The sequence below is a fragment of the Ovis aries genome, chromosome 4 (assembly GCF_016772045.2).
Source record: "Ovis aries strain OAR_USU_Benz2616 breed Rambouillet chromosome 4, ARS-UI_Ramb_v3.0, whole genome shotgun sequence".
NCBI classification, from domain to species: Eukaryota; Metazoa; Chordata; class Mammalia; order Artiodactyla; family Bovidae; genus Ovis; species Ovis aries.
In genome coordinates, this window is record NC_056057.1 from 78,275,081 (window position 1) to 78,286,544 (window position 11,464).

General features: G+C 47.8%; 1 long non-coding RNA gene and 1 other non-coding gene across 2 annotated transcripts; both read left to right on the forward strand.

Annotated features, from left to right (window-relative positions):
* Positions 1–5,633: 5,633 nt before the first annotated feature.
* On the forward strand, positions 5,634–8,668 carry LOC114114532 (uncharacterized). Its single transcript, XR_003589187.2, has 5 exons — positions 5,634–5,749; positions 6,071–6,119; positions 7,604–7,693; positions 8,034–8,197; positions 8,480–8,668. It is a non-coding gene; the product is annotated as an uncharacterized LOC114114532 (long non-coding RNA).
* Positions 6,553–6,684, forward strand: LOC114114650 (small nucleolar RNA SNORA9). Its single transcript, XR_003589270.1, has one exon. It is a non-coding gene; the product is annotated as a small nucleolar RNA SNORA9 (small nucleolar RNA).
* Positions 8,669–11,464: the final 2,796 nt, after the last annotated feature.

Below are 11,464 nucleotides of genomic sequence, written 5' to 3' on the forward strand. Positions count from 1 at the left end.
GGTGATGTCCATGTGTAGAGTCTTCTCTTGTGTTATTGGAAGAGGGTGTTTGCTATGACCAGTGCATTTTCTTGGCAAAACTCTATTAGTCTTTGCCTGCTTCATTCTGCATTCCAAGGCCAAATTTGCCTGTTACTTCAGGTGTTTCTTGACTTCCTACTTTTGCATTCCAGTCCCCTATAATGCAAAGGACATCTTTTTGTGTGTTAGTTCTAAAAGGTCTTGTTGGTCTTCATAAAACCGTTCAACTTCAGCTTCTTCAGCATTACTGGTTGGGGCATAGACTTGGATGACTGTGATATTGAGTGGTTTGCCTTGGAAACGAACAGAGATCATTCTGTCGTTTTTGAGACTGCATCCAAGTACTGCATTTCAGACTCTTTTGTTGACCATGATGGCTACTCCATTTCTTCTGAGGGATTCCTGCCCTCAGTAGTAGATATAAAGGTCATCTGAGTTAAATTCACCCATTCCAGTACATTTTAGTTCTCTGATTCCTAGAATGTCGATGTTCACCTTTGCCATCTCTTGTTTGACCACTTCCAACTTGCCTTGATTCATGGACCTGACATTCCAGGTTCCTATGCAATATTGCTCTTTACAACATTGGATCTTGCTTCTATCACCAGTCACATCCACAGCTGGGTATTGTTTTTGCTTTAGTTCCATCCTTTCACTCTTTCTGGAGTTATTTCTCCACTGATCTCCAGTAGCATATTGGGCACCTACTGACCTGGGGAGTTCCTCTTTCAGTATCCTATCATTTTGCCTTTTCATACTGTTCATGGGGTTCTCAGATCTGATAGATAGAGTGCCTGATGAACTATGGAATGAGGTTCGTGACATTGTATAGGAGACAGGGATCAAGACCATCCCCATGGAAAAGAAATGCAAAAAAGCAAAATGGCTGTCTGGGGAGGCCTTACAAATAGCTGTGAAAAGAAGAGAGGCGAAAAGCAAAGGAAAAAAGGAAAGATATAAGCATCTGAATGCAGAGTTCCAGAGAATAGCAAGAAGAGATAAGAAAGCCTTCTTCAGCAATCAATGCAAAGAAATAGAGGAAAACAACTAAATGGGAAAGACTAGAGATCTCTTCAAGAAAATTAGATACCAAGGGAACATTTCATGCAAAGATGGGCTTGATAAAGGACAGAAATGGTCTGGACCTAACAGAAGCAGAAGATATTAAGAAGAGGTGGCAAGAATACACAGAAGAACTGTACAAAAAAAGATCTTCACGCCCCAGATAATCATGATGGTGTGATCGCTAATCTAAAGCCAGACATCCTGGAATGTGAAGTCAAGTGGGCTTCGCTACGAACAAAGCTAGTGGAGGTGATGGAATTCCAGTTGAGCTGTTTCAAATCCTGAAAGATGATGCTGTGAAAGTGCTGCACTCAGTATGCCAGCAAATTTGGAAAACTCAGCAGTGGCCACAGGACTGGAAAAGGTCAGTTTTCATTCCAATTCCAAACACAGGCAATGCCAAAGAATGCTCAAACTACCACACAATTGCACTCATCTCACATGCTAGTAAAGTAATGGTCAAGATTCTCCAAGCCAGGCTTCAGGAATACGTGAACCATGAACTTCCTGATGTTCAAGCTGGTTTTAGAAAACGCAGAAGAACCAGAGATCAAACTGCCAACATCCGCTGGATCATGGAAAAAGCAAAAGAGTTCCGGAAAAACATCTATTTCTGCTTTATTGATTATGCCAAAGCCTTTGACTGTGTGGATCACAATAAACTGTGGAAAATTTTGAAAGAAATGGGAATACCAGACAACCTGACCTGCCTCTTGAGAAATCTGTATGCAGGTCAGGAAGCAACAGTTAGAACTGGACATGGAACAGACTGGTTCCAAATAGGAAAAGGAGTACGTCAAGGCTGTATATTGTCACCCTGCTTATTTAACTTATATGCAGAGTACATCATGAGAAACGCTGGACTGGAAGAAACACAAGCTGGAATCAAGATTGCTGGGAGAAATATCAATAACCTCAGATAGGCAGATGACACCACTGTTGGGGGCCAGCGTGAGGAACTCCGCCCATGACAAAGGTCATGAGCAAGGAAGCTTGGCATACGCAAAGGCGTGATCAAGCCTCAGGAAACCCTCTGTTCCCGAGCATCTACCCCCAAAACCAGAGTACTTTACGGGGAGCTCTCCCCTGTAACCATTTCTCTCAGAGAAGTTAACTTGCAGCTCCAAGTTAATAAAAATTCCTGGGCGTGACCAGAGTGTTTCAACTTAGGAACTCTGAAGCTTCTCTGGCTGCCTGATCAGGCTTGTCCGGCCACATGTGATTGTTTACAGCTCCCAACTGTGAGAGGCATCGGATGTTTTAAAACTTTCTAAATACAGACTCTTTTGAGAAGTTAGAAGATCATTAGTATAGTATAGTGGGTTGCTTAGTGAATCAATTATATTGGTGAAGGGTTTTTTCATTTGTCGTGTCAATAATTACTGCTAATTCCCTGCCCTGGGTGTGACAAGGATGTCTCAGGTCAAACCTCTCTGCTGACAGACTAGCTTGTGTGACAACCTCTCAACCATAAACAGCACAGAGAGTTTGGAGTATTAGCATAGGGCTTTTTTCATTGATGAGTCAATGATTGCCATCAGGCCTCCATATCCTTAGGCACCTGGGAATATATTAATCAATGTATTTGGAATATAGAAAAGGAAATACAGTAGTTTTTTGATGTTAGCAATACTAGACTTTTTGAGTTAATCTTCTCTTTTGTTATAGATCACTGTACTTTGTTATAAATCACTATGCTATGTAAAAATGTAACTTTATCACTATCTTAAGACAAAATAGATCTTAAGGGAAACATTGGTGAAGGGTTTACATTTGTTGAGCCAATATTTGCTGCTAAATCTCCATATTCCTGCCCTTATAATGAATACAACTAGCATATAGGAGAAATAAGTATTAACCTTTAAGATTAATCATGTTAAACCTTAGGTTAAGTAAATTCCTTTCTTGATTGTAACCCACTACACCCTCACCCTATAGGAATGCAACTTTATTTGGAGGGTGGCGCCTGATTTAAGAAAAAAATCACCCCTGGAAAAATAAGTTTTCTGGTTAACTGACCGGTATCAGAAAGGGCCATAAAATGTCAGCAGACCTCATGGCCAGAAGATGATGAAACTCATAAGACCTTTGTATAATTTTATATGAAGCACCTGATTGTGACAAGGGTCAGGTCTGCTGACCCCTGCATGACTCTGTATTCATCCCTATGTATAACAAAAAGATAATATAAACAAACCTGAAAAATAAAGAAATCAGATCAGTTTCTGGAAAGACTGATTCCCCCGTGTCATTTCTTTCTCGCTCCCTGTTTCCCTGGCTGAATTCCCATCTGAAATGTGGGTACTCACCAAGCCTGCTAATTCTGCCTGGGCTTCTGAGATCGGACCGGGGAGGCCTCAGTGCTTCCTCTCCTTTGGGAGAATGGAAAGACGCCTGTGGCCTACGTAGGTGGTGATTGGTATTCCATGTAAATCAGTTATTCAGCCTCTTTTCTCCACTAATTCTCCTACTACACTATCTGTTTCTAATCTCCCTCTATATCTGTAATTAAATAAGTTTTTTCCAGGACGCGGACTCCGTCCCCACCTTCAAATTACCCTGGATCCACCGGGGCTGGACCCCAGCACACCACCCTTATGGCAGGAAGTGAAGAGGAACTAAAAAGCCTCTTGATCAAAGTGGAGAGTGAAAAAGTTGGCCTAAAGCTCAACATTCAGAAAATGAAGATCATGGCATCCGGTCCCATCACTTCATGGGAAATAGATGGGGAAACAGTGGAAACAGTGTTAGACTTTATTTTTGGGGGGCTCCAAGATCACTGTAGATGGTGATTGCAGCCATGAAATTAAAAGACGCTTACTCCTTGGAAGAAAAGTTATGACCAACCTATATAGTATATTGAAAAGCAGAGACATTACTTTGCCGACTAAGGTCCGTCTAGTCAAGGCTATGGTTTTCCTGTGGTCATGTATGGATGTGAGAGTTGGACTGTGAAGAAGGCTGAGCACCGAAGAATTGATGCTTTTGAACTGTGGTGTTGGAGAAGACTCTTGAGAGTCCCTTGGACTGCAAGGAGATCCAACCAGTCCATTCTGAAGGAGATCAACCTTGGGATTTCTTTGGAAGGAATGATGCTAAAGCTGAAACTCCAGTACTTTGGCCACCTCATGTGAAGAGTTGACTCATTGGAAAAGACTCTGATGCTGGGAGGGATTGGGGGCAGGAGAAGAGGACGACAGAGGATGAGATGGCTGGATGGCATCACGGACTCAATGGATGTGACTCTGAGTGAACTCTGGGAGTTGGTGATGGACAAGGAGGCCTGGCGTGCTGTGATTCATGGGGTCGCAAAGAGTCAGACACAACTGAGCGACTGAACTGAACTGAACTGAACTGAGACATAAAAATGGGCTTCCCAGGTGGCTTTAGCAGTAAAGATACACCTCCCACCCCCAACTCCCCCAACCCCTCCTGCCAGTGCAGGAGCTGTAAGAGACACGGGTTTGAACCCTGCATTGGGAGGATCCCCTGGAGGTGGGCATGGCAACCCACTCCAGTACTCTTGCTTGGAGAATCCCATGGACAGAGGACCCTCGTGGGCTGCAATCCATGGGGTCGCAAAAAGCCAGACATGACTGAACCTACTTAGCAAGCACACATACATAAAATGAGTTTCCAGTATTGCTTGCTTTTCTTTACGGAAGCAGGTTCTTGCTTTCCTAGCCTGATGTTTAAGACTTGAATATGTAGTTCTCATCCATCTCATGTAGTCTTAAAATCCCATTAATACTTACTGTATCTCCAACAAGCCATGACCTTGCTAGTCTCAGTAACTTCCAATGTGTTTTTCTCAGCCTGTGTGGCAGAAATACTTGCTGAATTCTCCAGCAGTCCAGTGGTTAGGACTCATGTGCTTTCACTGCGGTGGGCCAGGGTTCAGTCCCTGGTGGAACTAGGATCCCACAAGCTGCGCAGTACAGCCAAAAAATACACACACACAAAAACAAAATTTCTTCTCAACTCAGAGAACCTCTCCACAAAGTTAGAAGAAAACAATTTTATTATCGGATAAGCATTAAACCAGAATGTGATGCGCATCACAACGAAAAAAAAATGCAAACATAGAAATCCTACTCTTCTATATAGCTAAAAGCACATAACCCGTTACCCTAGGCAGGTTATGCAATTTGAAGTCAGGCGACAAGTGGGCTCTTAACCTTCCAAGACACAAGGAGATCAGTTTCAGTCCCTTGACAATATTTCAGAAAGAGGGTTCCCAAGCCCTTTGAAACATAATCTTGAGTTGTGCGCGGCCTTCAGCCAGCACCATCCTGCCCGCGCCCCTCTCTCCGCCGGCTCCGGTACTCCTGTTCCTTTGCTATGCCCGCTTCCCCACTCCCTCAGTCCCCGCCCCGAGATAGCAGTAACGCGGCGGGCCTCCCATCCACTTCTCAGGACAGCTGAAAGGAGCAGCTAAAGCGTGCCCCGCCTCGCCCCGGCGCTCTAGTGACGTCATCTCATGGCGCCGCACGGGACCGCAGGTCACGTGATGCACGTACCGCTGCCGGCGGGCGGCGTGATGACGCAAAGAGAATGTGCGCGGCTGCGGGCATGTGTGGTTACGGTGGTGAGGCTGCTCCTGGTCGTTACCATCCACTGCCATCGAGAGTCCCAGGTGGTGCCTGCGACCTGCTGAGTACAGGTGAGGATCGTGCAGGCTGGAGGCCCTGCTAGGGTGTGACGTGCCGGGCGCTGGACCCAGTGGGAGCTGGCGCACTATCCTCAAGTTGTCCCGCGCTTGGCCCCGTCGGTCCGGTGCGCATTCCGGGTGCTCGGCCCTGGCGGTTCGATCCCGCGTTTGCAGGGGGACTCTACCGATCTTCTCCGAGTCTTGTTAGGAGTATACGTGCGGGCTTGGCGGGCGGCTCCAGGAGGAATAGGGTCTTGGGTATGGTCTCACAAGGGATGAGAACTAGGGAGGCGATACGAGACCTGCCTCTAGCTGACCGTGTGCCCCCTCCAGGTGGATGATCCTCGGCTCCTCCGCAGCAGAGCTCCTGGAAGATGCAATGGTAAGTGACGCTACCCCGGCCCAGCTCCCCTCTCCCAGAAATGGGTCCCCGTTTTGGGTCTGCAGTTCCTAAGTATCCTCTGAATAGTAAAAAAACAAAAAACAAAAAAAAAGGAGAATATGGAAGACAGAGCTATTTTGTATAATGATGCGATGGTGAGGATTTCATCTCGTAAGAAATGAAGTTAAGTTAACCCTGTTCTGTCAGCTTCTTGATAAGGTTGCCTCCCCCAGGGCCGTTTCCCTCACTCTCTGAGCCAGAAGAGATTGTTGTCCCTCGTCTGTCCTTCCCTACTGTCTGTCTTATTTGTGTCCATGGAAACCCAAGTAGGCCTAATTCAACCTCATGATCTCTTCCAGGTTCTGGTGCAGGCTGGTGCTCAGTGAAAGTACTGCTGTCTGCCCAGAGCTTTAGGGACTTGAAGGAATGTGGGCTGCAAGCCTCCAGCGTGCTTGGGTCTGCAGTGACCCTGTGCATTCCTACAGTGCTTGCAAGAAAATTTTGAAACGGTTTGAGGCCTTGCCCTGCTCCATCCAGAGCAAGGTTATAGAAATTTCAGACAGTTGCTTGTTCCCTTCCCCTATCTGGCATTCTGGGCAGGGCACAGACCTGTACTGTTTGATGTGGTGACCACTCGACACATATGGTTACATTTAAAACTCAGTTTTTCCTTCACACTAGCTATATTTTAGGTGCTCAGTAGCCACATTAGGCAATCGACTACTGTATTGGACCATGCAGATTAGAGAACATTGATATCTTTGCAGAAATTGTTTTGGACTTTAGGTGTTAGCTGTGTTCCAGGCTCTTTAAAAACTTTATATCTTTTAAACAAAATTCTCACAGAAGAAAATGAAGCTCAGAGGGAGTGGTAAAGGTGGAGTTAGACCAGTAGCAGGGAATATAGAGTAGAAAGAAAGAATGGGGATAGGCCCTGCCCTGAGGGACTGACATACAGGGTGTTACTATTAGCTGGTAAACAAGACAGACCCAAAGGCTAAGTTCTGCAACAGTGCTGGGTGCCCATGGAGCTTACAGAGGGTGAGGTCAGTACGCATTTATTGTAAAGGAAGACCTCATGGGTTAGGAGGGCACAAATGTTGGTTGAACTCTGTTTTGTGCCCAACTTAATTGTTACCCTATTTAAATCTCTGAGCACCACCATAAGATAGCTTTAGGTCCAATGCAGATGAAGGAGTCATGGCCAGAATTGTGTGCCCAGATTTCCTAGCCAGAAAATGGCAAGTTCGGCCTCTCCAATCCTACAGTCTGCTCTTTTCCAAAATGCCAGACAGGGAGGGAGGAATGAAATCCAGAATTGGGTAAGAAGTTTGGATTGGAGGGAAATGTCATTGGTGTGAGGGCTGTTGGGTCCAGGCACAGAAATGCCAGGATGGAAAGAGTGGCCAGCGTGGTCATAGCAGGAGCAGCACAGCTCCTGTGCTCCTGGACAGTAGGATCACACCGCACCTTCTCCCCTGAAGGTCAAAGCTTCTAGCAAATTTGGATCCGTCTCTTCAGTGCAAGCGTTGAACACGCCTGTCTCCTGAAGTTGCTGTCAGAGGCACTTCTCGGTGAGTCTCATGTTTCTGCAATCCTCGGAGTCAGATGCTGGCTGCCACTTGACTTTATTTTCAAAGATATTAAAGCAACAGACAGCCTTGGGACGTTGACATAGTGCCTCTAGGGCAGAGAGCAGGTGTGCGGGCTGTCCGATGTAAAAGTTGGCTTTCCTGTGCTCAGAGAGCCCACGTGCGGGTGCCTTCCGGCTCCCCTTGTGCCACCTGTGGGAAATGGGGCCAGTTGGAGAGCACTGAGGCTCTGGATGTTGCTGTGGTTAATGAGCAACTCCTACCCGCATCCATGTAACTGACAGGCTACTTTGTCACCTGCCTTTGGTTGTGGGTATATCAGGTCCTGACAGGCACCGCCCCCCAACCCAGCGGACTCTGCACTGTGTTCCTGCTCCAGCTTCAGCAGCAGACATCCCAGGATGCGAGAGCTAGAAGAGAGTTGAGAGGTGATCCCTTCCATGGATGATAGATGATTCAGGGAATCTGCAGTCGTGAGTATGCCAGGTCTGTCCTAGCAGATCATTTCTGTTCATTTGCTGTAGGTCTCCCTGCCAAGAGGTTCAAAACCATCCACTTAATAATCCCTGGCTATATCCTTACATCACTTTATTTTTACAGCAGGCCTCCATGCTGTTTCCAGCTTATTTTAACAGATGAGGAAGTGGGAACTGAGGTGGTGGCTTGGCCGCATTGATGCACCTGGTGAAGGTGCAGCGGAGTTTGAACTTAGGCCTTTGTACCACAGTTTTCTGAAGAAGCTTAAATCCTCACTTGTTCCCCTTCCAGGAGTCAGGAGTTTCTGGTTCTTGGCCCAGCTGACATGTGCACATCTGACTGACCTTCGCTGACCCCAGGTTTGGATGCCATATTGTCTGCTTCCAGAACAAGGATCTTCACTATACATTGGGACCCAGGCCCCTCTGACATCTGCATGAAAAGTGATATTTAATAAAACAGTTTAAAGTTTGTAACTCAGCCCAGCCTCTGTTTCTCTTTTTTGTGTGTTAGGTACAAAGAGGAGGGCCCTGCCCTTCCTGAAGGAGTTTCAGCCAAGTTTGAGGGAGCCCCTGAGGTGTCTCGCATTCTTGTTGCTTTTGAGACTGCAGAGTGGTTGATAGAGAATTAGGACCTGTCATCAGGAGCTGTACCTTGGATCCCAGAGGGGGTTGCACTGGCCTGACAGGGTTCTCTGGCTCTTGTCCTCTATACCAGTGTGGGTCAGTCTTGGTTATACACCGAAGTATTGAGACCCCAGCGAGTGGATTGATGTGATATGATTGATATTGATATGATTTTATGATAATGAGTTGCTCTATCCTCATGATCTTTTTCATCTGGTAAACTTTTATAGTTGAAGCCTATTTAGCTTGTTGTTGGTGATCTTTTCAAGGAATGTCAGCAGGTTAAGCGAAGGCTGATTGGGCCAGAAAGAATTAAGTAAACCACATTTACATTCAGTTTGTTACTGATGTCATGAATGGAAAAGTACCCAAAGATTCCTTCACCCTGAGTCACTGCAGCTACATCCTGAAGGGGCAGAGGCAGAAAGCCTCACACCTCAGAACCGCATACCAGGGGAAACCCTCCTGACAGCCTCCATGGTAGACAGACAGAGTGAGAGGTAGCAGCTCTCAGGCTGGGTCATGTGGCCTTTGCGGATGCAGGTGGCTCCAGCGCCCTTCGGTGGACTTAGTCCCTGCAACTAACTCAAAACTAGTGTGCTCTGAGACAAGGTGAAAGTAAAAGCAAATCCTAAAATGGGTACAACGATGTAGGAGAGCTAAGAAATAGGAACTGGAATCCTGCTACACAGGTCAATGGCATCAGCAAGGGGACCCAGTGTGGGGGTCATTGAAGGGACTGGTTAGAGGGCGGCATCCTGAAATTGACCTAAGTAACCAGTGAAACTGTTAACCCTCAGCCCCCAGGAGCCCCTCCCAGCTGTCCTTTCTCACCCACCTGCTAGCTAGCCACTGCCCCAGATGACCACACCCTTCGCGGGGGGGAGTGGCAGACAGGGCCGCCGCTTTCCCTGCCTGAGGAGAGGCAGGGGCCAGACAGGGCCGCCGCTCTCCCTGCCTGAGGAGAGGCAGGGGCCAGACAGGGCCGCCGCTCTCCCTGCCTGAGGAGAGGCAGGGGCCAGACAGGGCCGCCGCTCTCCCTGCCTGAGGAGAGGCAGGGGCCAGACAGGGCCGCCGCTCTCCCTGCCTGAGGAGAGGCAGGGGCCAGACAGGGCCGCCGCTCTCCCTGCCTGAGGAGAGGCAGGGGCCAGACAGGGCCGCCGCTCTCCCTGCCTGAGGAGAGGCAGGGGCCAGACAGGGCCGCCGCTCTCCCTGCCTGAGGAGAGGCAGGGGCCAGACAGGGCCGCCGCTCTCCCTGCCTGAGGAGAGGCAGGGGCCAGACAGGGCCGCCGCTCTCCCTGCCTGAGGAGAGGCAGGGGCCAGCAGACCCAGAGGTCCAGCCAGATTCAGGAGGGGAGAGGAGTTTTGGTGTGCTCTCATCAGCCTCGTGAAATAAACGAGGTAGTGAGTGGGAAGTCCTTTTGCAAGCTGTCAGAGTGGAGAGAGATGATTGCAGTTCAGGGTCACAGCAGTAGGATCCGGCAAGCTCCACCCACAGGCCAATCCCCAACCTAAGAACAACCTTACATCTTTACGTGGGAAAACTAATCTGTGACATGAAAATTTTACCAAGTTCAGGTTTCAGTGTCTCAAGTTTCACTGGAACAACCATATCATTTTTTACGCACGTTAGTTTAATGTAAACCCCAGGCCAGGCGGTTGGGGAAGCCTGAAGGTTGGGGAAGTGAAACCTTGAGGCTCTGTGAGAACCCCCCAGATACTCCTGAACTTTAGTTTGGAAAACCCTTAAAAAGCACCAGCCCAAGAGGCAGGGGATGAAGGGGGTGTCTTTAAGAGACTGGGAGGATAAAACCCGACTAGAGTTTGCTCAAAAGAAGCTCCAGGCCTGGCACAGGGTGGAACCAAAGCTTGATCCTAACAGAAGGGTCCCCTCAGAACAGTGGTGTGTAATGCGAGGCTTGGTTTTTCAGGCATTTGAAAATAAGCACTTTACAATTTTGATGTTGTTAATTCAGTCACTAAGTCATATCTGACTGTGTGACCCCATGGAGTGCAGCACACCAGGCTTCCCTGTCCTTCACTGTCTCCTGGAGTCTGCTCAAACTTATGTCTCTTGAGTCATTTTAAGGTATTTGAAGAGAAAAAAACCCTCACATATCAAACAATATTTCAAAATAAACTAGCTCTTTGAGTACAGAATCCCAAAGGTAGTACAGAGATGACTGAAATTTGGGAAACACTATCCTCCCTGTGTAAGGGGAGGGATAAGAGAGAACTGTCCCCTCCCCAACCCCAATCCCGGACGCCATGTGGTCAAAATCTGAGCTGGCCAGTCTGGCCACGTCTAAAGGTGTTGCATGGTCTATAGAGGAAGGTGAGGCCACACCTCTGTGCGGTGAGGACCGAGGTGGGACAGGGGGCTCCTGGAGCAGTTCCTGTCCTTACTACTAGAGGGACAGGCAGGTGGGCCTCAAGGACACAGGACCCTTCCAGGAAGCATCCAGAAGCCTGGAAGACTGAGTGTCAGCATGATGAACCCAAAACATCAAGCCCCTGGTCATGGCGGGGTATGCCGTGAAGCTGGCTTTGTCATTCGCCATTTGTCTATCCTGCTGTGGTCCCGCACACTTTGAAGAATTACTGCCTAGGTTTCTGCCCCAAAGGCCTGGGTATCATCATTCTTTGATTT